Source organism: Ruditapes philippinarum, unplaced genomic scaffold (assembly GCF_026571515.1).
Source record: "Ruditapes philippinarum isolate M1 unplaced genomic scaffold, ASM2657151v2 ctg3621_1_1_1_1, whole genome shotgun sequence".
Lineage (NCBI taxonomy): Eukaryota > Metazoa > Mollusca > Bivalvia > Venerida > Veneridae > Ruditapes > Ruditapes philippinarum.
The window spans coordinates 44,102-60,703 of NW_026857481.1; positions in this window are offsets into that span (position 1 = coordinate 44,102).

Below are 16,602 nucleotides of genomic sequence, written 5' to 3' on the forward strand. Positions count from 1 at the left end.
CATTTTTCTACTATGATTACCTTTTAGCCCTAATTGTTCTGGAATTTCATTCATTACACCCATTATCAGGAGATAATTTGGTAATCTGTTACTTGTCATTGTGGGAAGTCTGTAGAAATCTGTTTGACAAGATTTTAAAAATAGAACATGTTCTATCCCTTACATCTTGACTTAAGGTTTACAAATTCAAGAAATAGTAGCCTTCACACATTAAGATTTGCTTGTTCATCTTATTTTTAATTTGTGTTGTACTTCAAAATCCTACCGTCTCTTGAGGCCTTAACGGGCGTGATAAAAGGGGTGTTTGTATCTTTGTCAAGTGACACATGACAACCGTTAGGTCACAGTTATCTCGTGCAAACTACAAAACTAACTTATATACTTATATGCGTATTGAATAATTGTCCGTTTTGTGAGGGACTGCTATTTTAATAATAATATACATAGGGATTAAGCTATAAGTTATAACAACATTATCGATTGCCCTCCCCTTTTGTATCATAAAAAGTGGCAGTTATTCAATATATATGTTCGGAATTAAAAAATAAAATGAAGAAAAACAAGATTTCCATAGACAGCCCAACACGGTACTAGAAAGTGCCAGTTACCGTCCAATCACAAACTCGCAAATACTCGCACCATGTATGTGAGTTTATATGATTTATGTAAAGACTGCCTATCTTTCAACATAACTTTGACATAATTCTAATAGTTTCCACGAAAATTTCTCATTATTTACCACCAAACAAACATTAGAGTTTACATACTATATTGTACAATTAAAACAAGAAACCTTTAATTTTGTGAAGTTCATGTCTTATTATCTACCTTTGACTAGAAATATTAGATTATATCACAATAGAATGAAATAAGAATCCCTAAAGTAAGCCCAACGCGGCAAAATTGGAAATGTTGCAGGCTCGGTTTGATTGTTCAAGGACGATACAGTCAAGTGCAAACTACCGTCCACGCCCCCTAGCACCGGCTTAAGCAGAATTCAACATTTAACATGAACTGGTAGAATTTAGAATTTTGAAACATCCGCAGATGTGTTCATATGGCGGTTATCATGGAACCTTCAATGTGACACGTTAGTGCCATTCCATGAAAAGCGGCATATATTCCCCAAGTAAAAACATGCGTATGCCCTAAACGAGCAAACAATGGGCGGAACTAAATAAAATGGAATTTTGAAAGGGGATCTGAGGTTATGAAGCCTGCATATCACATGTATAACGTCAAAACACAAATTTTAAAAGCAGGCCTCATATCCTAAGGGTGATTCAAAAGTATTCAAGTGAGGAATACTGGAACCACCCAAAAAGAAAGATGCCGAATGGATAGAACTAAAATACCACAAGCACAACAATAGTGTCTTTAAGGACAGGAAATATAACATCCCTGATTGAATATATCACAATTTCACTAACACCTTATCTCCCTTTGACTAGAAATATTAGATTATATCACACTTTTACTAACGTGAACTTAAATGTGTGTAAAAGATACATCTAATATGCTCTGAGATAAAAATGAAGAAGGTAACTCTAAATTTCATTAGAATAAAGTTCTTAAATTCAAAGACTCTGCATTTTCAACCAATAAAATCGTTCAACGTATGTTCGAAAACTATCAAACTTGTTTATGAAGTAATTTTCATACAATTTACGTTTTGACAACAGTTAATATATTTATGCATTTTCCTTCGCATTCCAAATTACATATTTTGTTCATTGGTTTGGAAGGCTATTTAAGCCAATAAATGTAAATTTAGATTTTTAATTACTTTGTAGACTATATTAAGTAATGGACACTTGATTATTAATCAAAAGGTTTTTTTTCTGAAGATGTACTTTTAAAATATTATATATTAATAGACTTTATAAATAAATTGTCCATTATGAGCTAGTTAATTAATTGAATTTAACGCTTGTTAACCCTGTATTTTTACAATTAATATAAGCATAGTGATAAGGTTTTGATCCAACACAATAAACTTTGCATTATAATTAATATGCGTTATTAGATGCGTATGAATTCAAATGTCAAGATATAAATAAACAAAAAATGTTATAGTTTGCTACTATCATAAAATTAATTCTTTTACGGCTTAATTAAAAGATCACTTGTGGAGGATTAATGATCTTCTCCGGCATTTAATTTGCAATTATGTGATTTTTTGTTTTTCAGAAATCAGTAATGTGCAGAACAAGTATTTGCAAATATAAATTTAATATCAGAACTTGGCTGTCGTTTAAATGTTGTTTTTTTTGTACGTTTGATTTAAATGATAAATTGTTTAAAATTTACCGCTCTTATATCGAGAAAGAACATAATTAAAGTTTGTTATAGAAACATTTAAGTACATCAAAACTTTATTAATGTCCTCATAAATGGCGTCTGTTTTACTTTCTGGAGTCATCATTAGGTTATTATATGTCTGGTTTAAGCCTTAATGTTTCCTTCTTTTATAAATAGCATATTGTTTATAAATGTTAGCATATTTCTGCTTGGATCGTCTTTTCATGTGTTTTTATTATACTTTAAAGCAAAACTGTTTACAACATGTTCAAAATAACAAATTCTTAGATATCACAGACACAACGGGTTTATTTGATATAATATAATATATCAAAATATTTACAGTTTATCATATTTTCAAACATCATACGTTTTTGTTGAATAAAAATTAGCAAGAGTTACAAAAATGATGAGTATTGTTTTGCGCAGTATGTTTTTGTCTTCTTTTTTTCAAAATTCAAACCCGAAAATGGAACAGCCGACATCATCTATTTTACTCTGAACAAGTTATAGGTAATATTAAATTTTATGATTATATATTTTCAGGATCATCTTTAAGAGAACATTTTTCAATGCAATGATTTTTAAAGAGCAACAACAACGACGACGACTAGATCTACTACTACTACTAAAGTAATGATAATGATTAATAGTAGAAATTGTTTTGATATAACCTTATTCAAATGAAGAGCATGATTTATATAAAACGTAAATTATAACGAGCGAGATTAATTATTGTGTCTTGTAAGAAAGATTGCCTGAAAGCCTTGCAAATTATAGAGCAATACTTTGACAATATTTACAAGGTACATTTAAAAGTTTTGACAGACACAATTTTAGTAATGTATTTTAATATGTTTTGTGTTTCAAAAGAAATAGATTTTTCTATAAGTCTTAAACAGTCAATCTTTAAGGAATTCACAGTGCTCAACAATGTCTGTAACAACCTTTTATTCTTTATAAGAGTCAATTTTTAAACATCATACTTTTTTGTTGAATAAAAATTATCAAGAGTTACAAAAATGATGAGTATTGTTTTGCGCAGTTGGCGCTTTCTTAGAATATGTTTTTGTCTTCTTTTTTTTCAAAATTCAAACCCGAAAATGGAACAACCGACATCATCTGTTTTACTCTGAACAAGTTAAAGATAATATTAAATTTTATTATTATTTCAGGATCATCTTTAAGAGAACTTTTATTCAATGCAATGACTAACGGTTGGTTCCAAAAGGAAGTAACAAAAGCAATAAAGTTTTAAAGAAATATATTCATAGACTGTGAGTCATTGATTTATGTATAATATATTTTTGATATGTATTTCATTTAACATTAACATTTTGTAATTTGTGAATCATTCTTTATAACGTTGAACGTGAATTTCTTTATAAAAAGGATTTTTATGTGTCTTTTTATGATATTATGGTGTGTTTTTTTCTGTAATTGTCAGTTGTTAAGTTTTATTCTGCCAAGTTTACATTCAGTCATCTTATACCGCACTTCTGTCTGCTAGATACAATAATTTGATGCTTGAAGTATGTATTTGGACTATAAACTACAAAACACATTATCATTATTTTAAGTATCTGACAAAGCCACCGGGACAGTCCGGGTGTGGACCTCGTTTATTATGTAAATGTCAAATAACTCCTTCTATCGTTCAAGGAAATCATTCGGTAATGACCAACTTTGAGACAGGCGGAATTCCAATAAGAATCGATGAAGTGATTCAAATACATGAACTTAAGTACCGTCAACAAAAAAGGCTTAACTAAACATTTAAGTATGCCATTATCTTAGGAAAATTTACAAAACATAAAATTATATAAAAGTATTCAGTCACAAACTCTCTAAAATACTATTATATATCTACTAGCTTACTTGTTGATAACCTTACAATAAAATATCACAGCTTTGAAAGGTAAATGAAAACATTGAGTACAATTATCATTTAATGTATCCGAAGGAAAATTTTACGTCTCAGCTAAAAAAGTGCAAGGAATTTCTACCAGACATTTTAATCGGTTGCAGCCATTTTCAATTATCCCTATAGGTTGTGTTTAACTGAATAATTAGACAAACCTACATGAACAATAAGAGATGTTTCTCTAATAAAACTATGTTTTTAACTATTTTGTTCAATTTTGTTTTCGGATTATATTTATAGTTGAAATCAATGATGCTGATATTACAGACAACTATTCCGTGTGATGTTTGTCTGTTCCCAATTTTAAAACATGTGCAATATTTATTTTGAAATGCCCGAAAAAACCTGTGGACCTAAACTAAGATGATTTTCCTTACGCCGTCTTGCTTCTGACTAACATTGACGTACAAATCTTATGAGAAAATTGAACGGTTGATTAAGTAAACAAGCAGAAATGAAGGCAGACAGCTAAAGTGGAAGTTGTCATGCAAAAGAAATAAATCACATTGAGACGACAAACCAATCAATTCCCCCGTCGTTCTTATTCAAACAGAAGATCTGAATTCTTTACAATTCGTTCCCGTTATTCAAATACTCTTATACAGGCTACGCCAATTTGTATATCAAATTTATTTATTGCTCTTCTTTCCTTTGAATATATATCGAAGTATTTTCAAATGTTTTCGTCACATAATACAATATACTTCATTGTGCGTACTGTATTGCGAATAGCAGTACTTAAGTTGGGACGAAAAAGAGCAGATATTTGCGGAACATTTTGGATGACAAATTTAAAATATTTCATTTTAAAAACAGTTGTCATAAGAACTAATAGTGTATTTGATGAACACATCCTCAGACAGATATTTTCATATAATATGCCATTGTAGTGCATAAAACAATGATATGAAATTATGTCAATAATATACATGTATTGTGCTTTTCTAAAATTTAATGGATTCATTAAACACTTACTTTCATATAGAAAAGTTTGAAACACACATAAAACTATTTTGCTCGTGACATATTAAATCCAGTTGCAAATTATCTAAGTAATGTTATATTATTGGACAGATAATACTTATTTCATAAATATAAACAGTATAATTTAAGGTATGTTTAATACAATCGTAAGTGGTCGCACTTCTAAATTTTCTTTTGTTTTGGATACAAAGGATTTGCTTCTACTGTAGAAACATATTAAATTTGAAGTTATAAAGTTTAACTAGTCATTCGGAAGAAAAAGGTTTTACTTCTAAATTATTGTAGTCATAGAGTGTAATACTATTGAACAGGTTATTGTGTAAGCGGTCCACATTTGTATCCAATCAACGATTCCTTGATTTATTTAGAATGCATACATAATAATTAATTAATTATTCTACTTTCATTTAACACAAATTACAACTGAATGAAGAAGTAAATCGCAATTTTTTACTTTTCGACGATAATTAAAACCATTTCAGTTGTATTTATAAATTATCGATGTGAAAGGTGCAAATAACAATGTCTGTTACATAGACAAATATTATTTCATATATAGTTTCTGTATGTTATCACAACAATTGCAGAAGATATCTAAAGTGTTGTTTAGTATGTCTTCAAAACTTCTGACCCGATTTCTTATCCCAAATACTCACCTTTAAAATCATTGCATTGCTTTAAACTTTTTCTCCATTTTAAACTCTCTTAAAAGTGACGCGCAAAGTTTGTGTCCCCAGAAGAGGTTTGACTTAATGAGAGTTACATAGAAAGACAATTCCAGTTTATTTAGTCAAGCCCATTGTCTCTACTCGTCACATTGATCGTTCAATGTTAGTCGTTTTATGAGCATAGGTACGGGTGTTACTAAACTCAATATTGCACCACTTTTCATGTTTCAATGTTGACTAATGTCTCAAACCATACTTGAGAGAATGGGCGGTAGCTTTCGCTTATTACCAAGTATAATGAAATCGACTTCATTTCGGCTTTCACTTTTTTGGCGTTCCGTAGGGATTTCCTTTTTCCCTATTGTATAAAATCTTTATACACAATTAACTACTTTAATTGATAATAAATATAATATATCAAAATACAGGTAATGTAGGTCAATATAAAGATGTAGCCAGTTTAAAGAAGTGTATACGCTTGTTTTATAATAAACGTCGTTTAATTCGTTTTAATGACAAATCAGTACGTTCACCTTGTAAAATGTGCTCACTAATATAATCAGAGACTTTTTCAAACATATTTGATTTTATACATTAAAAAAGAACACACACACGCACGCACGCACCAACACAGGCAAGGGCACGCACGCATACAAACAACATCTTTTATTAGTACTATAATCCAAAGCAATCAGACGAAAATAACTTAAAGTATTCAGAGAATAGCATACATTTACTTCAGCATATCATGAAACATTGATGACGTAAAAGCGTAAAAAGTGATATAAATTAGTCAATGTCAGTCATAAAGAGGTTCAAAGAAACAAATTACAAAGTATAAAATTTTTAATACTTCAAAATAATAAAGATCGCAATATAAATGTCGAGAATTCAAGGCGTTATACAGAGAAACACAGAAGATATAAATGGTGCCTGTTTTCATATATTGCTTTTTATTTCTAAGGAAATTAGCAGAAACAAGTTTTATATGCATAAACGTAAAGTTTGCTAATTTAGACTTAGTGTATCAAGTAAAAGGCTATAATCAAAGAACCAAAAACGATTTCAACCCTACTCTAGACTTAACAAAGCTGTAGTTAAATAGGTAAATGTACACACGAACAAAATAATACTTCGTTACTTTTATTTGTATATATTTAATAAAATACAATCGTTAATAAAGTGAAATATGAAAAAAACAAGATTTACAAGGAAGTGCGGCATTTAATGAACGTCTCCCCTAACACAGAACTACTGGCAAGGAACCCAGCAGGACAATAAACACGACAGGGCACAAGGGCAAACTACACGTTATTTTAAATTATTCAAATAAGGAAATCATAGAAACCTTCAAGGTAATTAAAGAAGAAACATTAAAGACTTACAAAAGGAGAAGGTTGTAGGGGGAGGGAAATACACAACACGTGTCACCTAAATTGCATGTAACAATACCCTAGAATAACGTAGAAGGGTGCTGATTTGTAATCGTCAGACGCATAGATATTTTTGGGAAGTTAAAACCGGCTAATGGTGAACCAAACTTCACTCTTAGCTCCAGCATGGTTCTTTTAACTGAGACAATGTAAATAAAATGAATCCCACCAAGCGAACTTCCAACAGTTGTTATGATTACAAAAGGTGAAATAAGTGAAACACAGAAATGATCATGTGTATACATACAAAACGTAAACCAAATGACCTTTACAAAAGAACTCAAAGTAAGACATAACAGCAAGAAAATTACCTACAAGGGCCTCACAACGCAAGGCAGATGACAAAAAAATCAGAGAATTCAGACCCGATGATTTTTAAGAACTGTCCATCATAGAATCTTCCATTTTGTTCGTTAGATGTAATCAAAAGAAAGTCTAACATTTTCGCATTTTACTTAAAAAGTAATATGATTGGAAACAAAATGAGAAAGGTTTAATAACATAACAAGAATAAAGATCAACAAGGCAAAGGCAACGATCACAGGACGCTGCCCCAGGATCCACCCAAGTAGGGCACCCAGAAAGCACCAAACAAAAACCTGGAGTGGACACAAGGGCGAAAGGAGTGGGACATGTAATGTGAAATAATATAAACAAAAACGGGCCCATAATAAACCATTTTGTCATAAATGTTTTCAGAATGTTTATCACTGAGCTATGTATACAAACGTTGGAATTGAAATTTTAGTTTCATGATTAAATACTTGATTACTTGATCTAAAATTTAATTTTTTGAATAAGTAAAAAAACACCACACAAACATTGATAAACTTTAATGTGAACTCGTCTTTATTGAAATGTATACAGAAACTGACTTTTGTTTCGAAATAAATGGTCATAAAATCCAGTACATTTACCCAATTACAGTGTTTATATTTACTTCTCCAGCGCATAGTTTATGTTACTTTTTATGTCAAAACTATGTTAGAGATGTATTTCAAAGTACTTGCATATGAATGATTTATACATATTCAATCAAGTCTGCAATTTTCTTGTCATTTTTTTGTGGTTAATGCTTTTGGGGGATCTCCCTTCTTCCAGATTATTATATGCATCATTAAGATGTAATCGATCTTTAACATTTTGTATCTTGAATTATATTGTTTTGTTTAGACAAGAGCTTTGTCGATTTATTTTACACTTTAATCGTGAGTAAATTATTCACTATTTGATTTAAAAAAATCACAGCCCTATTGAAATGGATTAAATGAATATCCACATGTGTTTAGTATTCAAATATTTGCTTTTGTACATGTAAGAAATTACATTTGTCTGTGTACAGGCAAGTATCCAAAAAATAGGAAAAAATGATTATTTGGTGCGCCTTCTTATCCAAATTGATTTCTACAAGAATAAGACGTTTCCTAATACTGTATGTGTGTTCCTTTACTGTTTGAGTGTTAACTCAAGTCTGATTTCAATTTTGTATTCAGACAGCATGACAATGGTTTATTTTGTTGAAGTTCTACCAAGAGTAATTGGCAACTACAGTTTTCATCTTGAAGCTATAAGATTGTATTATATTGTTTGCAAAATTTAACGGTTTGTCATTTTTATCGCTACAGATAACTCCATATTTGTTCTTGTTCTCTATGTGGAGAGGAAAAATCATCACAAAGGTTATGAACATACAAGGAAAACACCATTTCACATTTATCACGCACTTGATATACCCTTGTAGACAAAAATATCAGATTTTGTATAAATAATTAATTTACAGTTATTTACAAAAGTACAATATCTATATTTCAATCAATGATATGCAATTATTATTAATGCTCGTATAGAGGAAATGTCTGGTTTTTTTTAAGAAATCCAAACGTTTTACTTCTGACACTCTTTTATCTCTTATAAACATATTGAGAGGTTGATTAAGTGAACAAGCATACATTGTAAATGAAAGCAGACAGCTAAGTGGAAGCTGTCATGGTAAAGGAATAAATCATGTTAATTCGGCAAACCAATCAATTTTCCCAGTCTTTCTTACTTAAACTTTCAATCTGAACTCTTTATAATTCGTTCTTTTAATTTATATATTCCTATACATGCTATGCCAATTTGGTTATAGAATTTACTTAGTTCTCTTTGAGTGATTTAAAGCAATCTTGTATTGCTACAGAATAAGGAATCAACAGCTTGAACTGGAGCCTTTAATAATATCATTGCATGAATAACGGTCCAAAATAGAAACAAGGAAAATGAAAAATATCCCTGGAACACTTTTAATAATAATAATAATAATAATAATAATAATAATAATAATTATAATAATAATAATAATAATAATAATAGATCTAATAATAATAACAAAATAAATAAATAAATACATAAATAAATAAAATAAAAAAGAAAAAAATCATGTTTAAAAACTTTCTATATATTTGTAAATATGTTTCCTTTTCCGTGTTTAATTTTTTAGCGTGAAACATTAATATGTAATTGGCATTATGTAAAATACTAGTATTTTTGTAAGAAAACATAAATTGATTCAGACGTTATCTAAATCTAGACTGTGCTTGTACTAAAATTAATTGCATTTATAGTAAAATAAAATTTATCCTCCAAATCGTTTTATGTGTAAATATTTCTTGCATTGATATGATCGGTTTTCCTTTATATTTGTTTAATAGTATGATTTTACATGTTATTTCTCAAAAATTGTCTGCGATTTGTCTTTAATCGATTTCAGATTTTTTGTATGAGACTTAAAATAAGTAATTGATACAAGTGAAATAAATGGAATGCCAACAATTTAAAATCGTTAACAAATGCTTTAGCTAAAGTTCCTTTTTGAAAATTAAAACTAATATTCGGTCTTCCAGTTTATCCATCCAATTCAATGTTTATAAAAGAATTTATTGTTTTTCCTTTTCAGTTCCTATGCTGATCCTATTATTTAGAATTAATTAGAAAAAAACACTTCTAAAGTCCTTGGTCTTTTAGTTTTTGTTTGATGAATTATTTATGTTACCATTCATGTCAAAATTATAAAAAAAAATATTTAAAAGTAAGATAGATGATTTTATGAATAAATAAGATGCAAGTATTATAAATCAGTTTATTTCTTTCAATTTCTTTTTTTTTTTTGCTTAGACAAGGGCCTTATCGCTTTATTATATGTCATATAAGTAATCGACAATTGAAAAAAAAATATAGTAAGATTCACATTTTAAAATATTTGATATATGACAAATAACAGCCGTGTCTATATTGATAGTATGACTGTCTATATTATTGAGATGGTTTTTTTTTCAAATTTTAAAGACATCACACTGATGTGCCTAAACCGAAATGATAGTGGAAAGCGAGGAAAAATGATTGATCGTTACTGCTTTAAATCCAAATTGCTTTCTTTGAGATGTATATTTTTAATATGTGTGTGTTCTGTAACTGCTTGACTGTTTACTCAAGTCCTGTTCCAATTTTCCATTCAAACTGTTTTATAATAGCTAACTAACTCTGTTGAAGTTTGCGTCAGAATAATTGGCAGTTCCAATTCACGTTATTAGATTGGGTTATACTGTTTGCAATTTTAACGGTCTGTGATATTTACGCTACAGAGTATTCCATATTTTCTTCTTAATGTGTAAAAAATACATAAACAATAAATAAATAAAAAAATAAATAAATCAATAAATAAAAATGTCAATACAAAGATATCGAAACAGGGAAAGATGTCTTTTATATGATATTTCAAATTGATTACTTATCTTCCGCAGTTCTATCTTCTTCCCATTCAATTCATTTTTATATGCAGTGAGTGAAGAAAAATAATGCACCGTTTTTTCAATACCCCAGATGCCTTTTCTATTTATGTAAGGCCATGCCTAAAATGGTTCGGACATATCTAAACTCTTTTGATTGAAAACTCTGCATCGTGTTTAGAATGATATTTCTCTCCCTCATAAACTGTATGATCACCTTCGACAACTAGGACACGGCTGCCGACATGTCAGTATTAGCGTGTTTTGATACCGGATAATGTTTGAATATCCAAAAAAATCGCTTGATAATCAAAATATAAAGCCAATATTTGAAACAAATTGTGCGTTTACGAATCAGTTTAAGCTTGTAGCAATTCCACTCTTTGAAACAATTTAGACGTCAATATCGAATGTTTAACTACTTTTTAATGAATATTTTATACAGCATGGTTCAGTCGTAATCTTGTTTCTACTAAAAAGAAGCTTTATTAAATCATTAAAGTTAGATACTTTATAAATCAAATTAATGAACGAAGACAAAGTTCTTTTCGTACTCCATACGTTATGAAAATTTAATGAAGAAATCTAAAAACAGAAATAAATTAGTAAATGAGAATGGTAAACGAAATTTGAAAAAAAACACTCTCCGATCCATATAACTAGGTATTTATCGTTTAATAAAAGTGAAAGTTCTTGTTTTGAAAAATTATTTTAATTTAGATAGTGAAATGAATCTTTAATACAGCGGAAAGGAAAAAATACATTACTTTCCTAAATTGATAAATTGCTTTTAAATTGTTTCTTCAAATAGAAATGAATGTTTACTATGTGTGCAATTATCATTCAACATTTAAGATAATATATATTTTGTCATCGATTAAAAAAGAGTATTTTTATCAAAGATTTTAAATGACAATACTTTAAACAAAACCTTAAGAAAATGATATGATGCATTAACTATAGAAATCGGTGTATTGATAGAACCTTTCATTTGAATAACAATAAATTTACCCACAAACATTCACATGTGCTATTTTGTTAACAAATATGCTTGTGGTGAAATTATTATTGTATCCACTAATATGATAATTAGAATTGGACAGGTCAGGGATCTATGCATTGGTGAACGGAATGGCAATAAAATACAGTAACCAATAAACTTAAACTGGGAACTTTATCAACATTTTCTTTTCAAACATTATCATTAAGGAATATCCAAAAGATACATCTCTATTGTTTTTATCAATATTTGAAATATTTATGAAAATATGACCCTCTTCACATAAAAGTTTAAAGACCCGACAGATAATTGAAAACTGTCTCGACATTTCCAGTTTGTTTTAGCCAAAGGTGCTTACACATCCCGATATCAAACGTATGTAGAAAATGCGTGGAATATCTTTTTAAAGTACTTGAATCGATTGCACTCATTTTTTATTATCTAGCTGAGTAATAATTGATAAAACTGACCAGAAAACTTTCTTGTAAAAATAAAGAGTATTTGCGAAATCCATGTGTGCTTTCAATGACATTTTGTAATGTTAAGCATCATATTGGCCAATGTTTTCTTGTACTGTCTAACAGACTATAGTCAAAAAGACAAAGACTCCGCGTTGAACTTTGTTCTTTTGTATACCAAATTTTTATTTACAATACACTTTATTGGGATACTTGCAAAATATTTTGACTCAAATTAGCATTTTATTTAACGACCTCTTGCTTCCGACTTATGATTACATTCGTCTCCTATAAGAAAATTGAACGGATGATTAATTTAACAGGCAGAAAAGAAGGCAGACAGGCTTAAGTGACCATGCAAAGAAATACAAGTCATGTTGAACGCACAATACACACTGTTTTTACAGGTTTCGCTCTACTAATTCCTATATGGGATAGCGAGGTGCTGGGTAAACAATATTGTGAAAATAATTTATTTATTTTACTTCGATTGGTGTGGTTCTTGATTAATAAATCAAAAGTTTGAATTTGAGCGTTGTATAACATTGCATGTATACATAACTATTTGTTGTTTGGCCGTAGTTTAATTATAATCTCACCACATACCTTTAAACCTGTAACGTAACAATCTTTGCCTTCTTTCTCTAAAAATTTACAAGACGAAGCAACAATCGAGAAAATGCACTTTGGACATTCTCTCTGCTACATCCCGCTCCCGGGTTTTGCTACACGATCAATCAGCCCACTTACCATACTAGCTTCTTCCATTCCTCTTGCAGCCTACAGACAAAAGACTCCAGTTTACACTCTTAAACACCTAAAACAAGCTTTCATTGTGCTAATCTCGGCTGCACACCAATTCCTCTCACTTTCTCTCTTCCTTCTACAGCTTGACACAACAAAGCGGAACTATTCTCAACTCGAACCATCCCCGCCCGACTTTCTCACAGTACAACTCGTATATTGTTAATTCACACCTCCTGTTCTCCCTACCTTTATTCTGCTTTGTTGGTGCTCCTTCTCTTGGCAGGACACCCTACTTTCATACTCTGCTATACGCCTCCTGATCAGTCTACTCACTTTCCGCCTAATTCTGCATTCCGCCTCCGCACATCCCGGCCTCTCCCACATACATCCCTCCTCAGAACCCGACCTCATACACGGCAACCCGCCCCCCAGCGCTAACCCCCTCCTCATCCAATCTTCACTCCCAACGCTCCAACCTTTTTAATCGATCTTATTTCATATACGATACCAATACGCATACTATCTCGGTCCCTCACCCGTAAAAGAGCTTTAAATTTTATCACTTAAATATTGTTTTTTACCTTAAAATTGTAGATGAAATCTAGCATTGAGTCTTATGTTGAGTTCTATAATCTAATCATGATACTATACTCTCACTCATATTCTCTCTCACTCTCCAGCGTCGTAGTATTTAAAAGTTTTTATTAAGAAAACATATAATACTTATTGTTAATTGACATTGGACAATGTTCGCTATACGATTTCTGAATAAACCTCATCTAAGACTAGTGTTTAAATCGAAAATAAATTCGTGTCTATTATATCTTTTAAATGTCATCTTGCTTTTAGTATTTTAATGTAATACCTAGCCTGATGATATACTCGTGTATTCTCTTATATGGTTTAAATAGTTTTTGATATGTATGTATATCCGGCACTCTCTTCCCTATTTCTCCAAAATTGTTTTGCAATTCGTCTAATTCAGGATTCGATATCCTTTCAATTTTTGACGATATAAAGAAACATTTCATTTTGCTTAAACGTGAACTTAAGTTGTTGCACTGTACGTTATCCTACACATCAGCTTTAGAGCCAAATTCCTCTCTCTCACTCACAACAAACTGAATCAAGCACTCTCTCAGACGGGTTCTTGTCCTCCGATCATTTAATATTTATAAGAACAACAAGGTATTTACTTTCAGTCCAGGGGCGTTGCTAGTTTTACTAAAAATACATTTAATATCCTTTTGTATATTAATCTATTGTATTTGTTCCTTTTAGTTGATACATTTCATCAGATTTACTTTTGTAATATATAATATTAGTCTGTTATTCATAGTACCTTTGCTCACTGCGCAGAGTAGAGTCAAAAACATCGTAAGATTTGGCTATTAAATCTAATCAACACAATCAAAAACAATAGTATCCAACAAATAATAAAAGTTACATTAGCATGTTTAAATATGAAATATGACATTAATCAATTTTCTAGTAGTAGTCAGCAATTTGTTTATGTAATTCTGCTTTCGATCTGATTTTCACAAACCGTTTTTGGACACTTATATTGCTGAACACTGAATAGATCATATTTGACACTTGTTTGATGATGTTACACTCACATAAAATTCTCATCGCTCTACGCGCACAATCCCTAGAGTTCAAATTAGTTTCCAAGCGTTTCACACACTTAAGCCAAAACTACCTCATCGCTCAAACACATCTTGCTGCGTTTAGAAATCAATTTAATCTGTGCGTTCGCTCCTACACAATATTAGAGAACGTGCAAGCATCAATGACGGAATGGAAGAAAATTTAACAAACAAAGTGAATCTGAAGAAAATTCTATCGATCTGATTGCTGTGGTAATAAGGAAGAAGCCCCGTAGCTGACATAAAGAAATTAACTGAATATAAAAATAAACGAGTTATAGCGATTTCGTGCTTTTTATTCAAGACGTCATGCGCAGTCTTAAATGAAGAAAATGATATTATAAAGGAGATATAATTCACTCAATCAATGTTAGCGGAATTTAATTTTCCACAGTTAAACCCCAAAAAGCCCCCCCCTCTTTTTTTTAAAAAAAGGTTTTACCCCCCACCATTTTTTTTAAAAAAAATTTTTTTTAAAAACCTTTTTTTTTTCTATATCACTTTTTAAAATCATCCCGGAAACCACCCTTCCAAATCAAAAACCCCCCCCCTTTTACCCCCATTTTTAAATTTTTTTTTTAAAAATTTTTTTAATAAATTTTTTGGAACCCCCTTTCCCAAACCCCCTTTTTGGCCCTTTATTCTAACCTTTAAATTTTTTAACCGGGAAAATTTTTTTTCCATTTTCCCCCCCTTTAAAAAAAAAAAGGTTTCCCCCCTTTTTAAAAAACCCCCCCCACACTTTTTTTTAAAAACTTTAAATCTTGGCCCTTTTCCCAAAAAATTTGGAACGTCCAAAAAGGGGGTTTTTAAACCAAAAAAAGGAATCAAAAATTCTATATTAAGCTTTTAAAAAGGGAAAACCCCCCCCCAAAAAACAAAAAAAAACATTATCATTTTTTTTTTAATTAAAATATATTTTAAAAAAAAAAAAGGGTTTTTTTTATAATCCCCTTTTTTTTTTTAAAAACAACCTTTTTTTACCCACAAAATTTAAAAAAACCCCCCTTTTTTTTAAATTTTAAAAACCAAAAAAAATTTAAGGAAAAAAACCCCTTTTTTTACCTTTTTTTTTTTTCCCCCCCCCCCCCTTTTTTTTTTTTAAAACTAAATACCCCCATTTTAAAACGCCCCCCGGAAAAAACCAAACATTTTTTTTTTTTAAAAATTTAATTTTAAAAGCCCCCCTTTTTTTTTACCCCCCTTAAAAAAAAACCCGTAAAAAAACCCTTTTAATTCCCGAACCCTTTTTGTCTGATTAATAAGGGCAATAAAAAAAAAAAAAACAAAAAAAAACATTAAGGTTTAATCCGAAAAATTTTGTGTAAAATTAAAATCGGGGTGTATTTTAAAAAGGTAAATTTTTACCAAAATCGAAACAATTTCAAAAATTTATCCCCTTTCTTTTTTGAGATTTATAAAAACTTTGTTTTTTCCCCATTTTTCATTGGGGGGGGACTTTTTTCAAACGGCAAAATCCCCCGGGGATAATGCAAATTAAAAAACGGTAAAATTACGGTTTAAACAAATGGATTTGTCGGCAATAATTTCGGTTTAACATTTTCGTATGATTTTTGAGACATGCTTTACTGCAAATTAAAATGAACATTCTGGTAATAGAGCGTAGGGAGAATTCAATGAATTTCTCTTAGACATTTTAATCGATTGCAATCA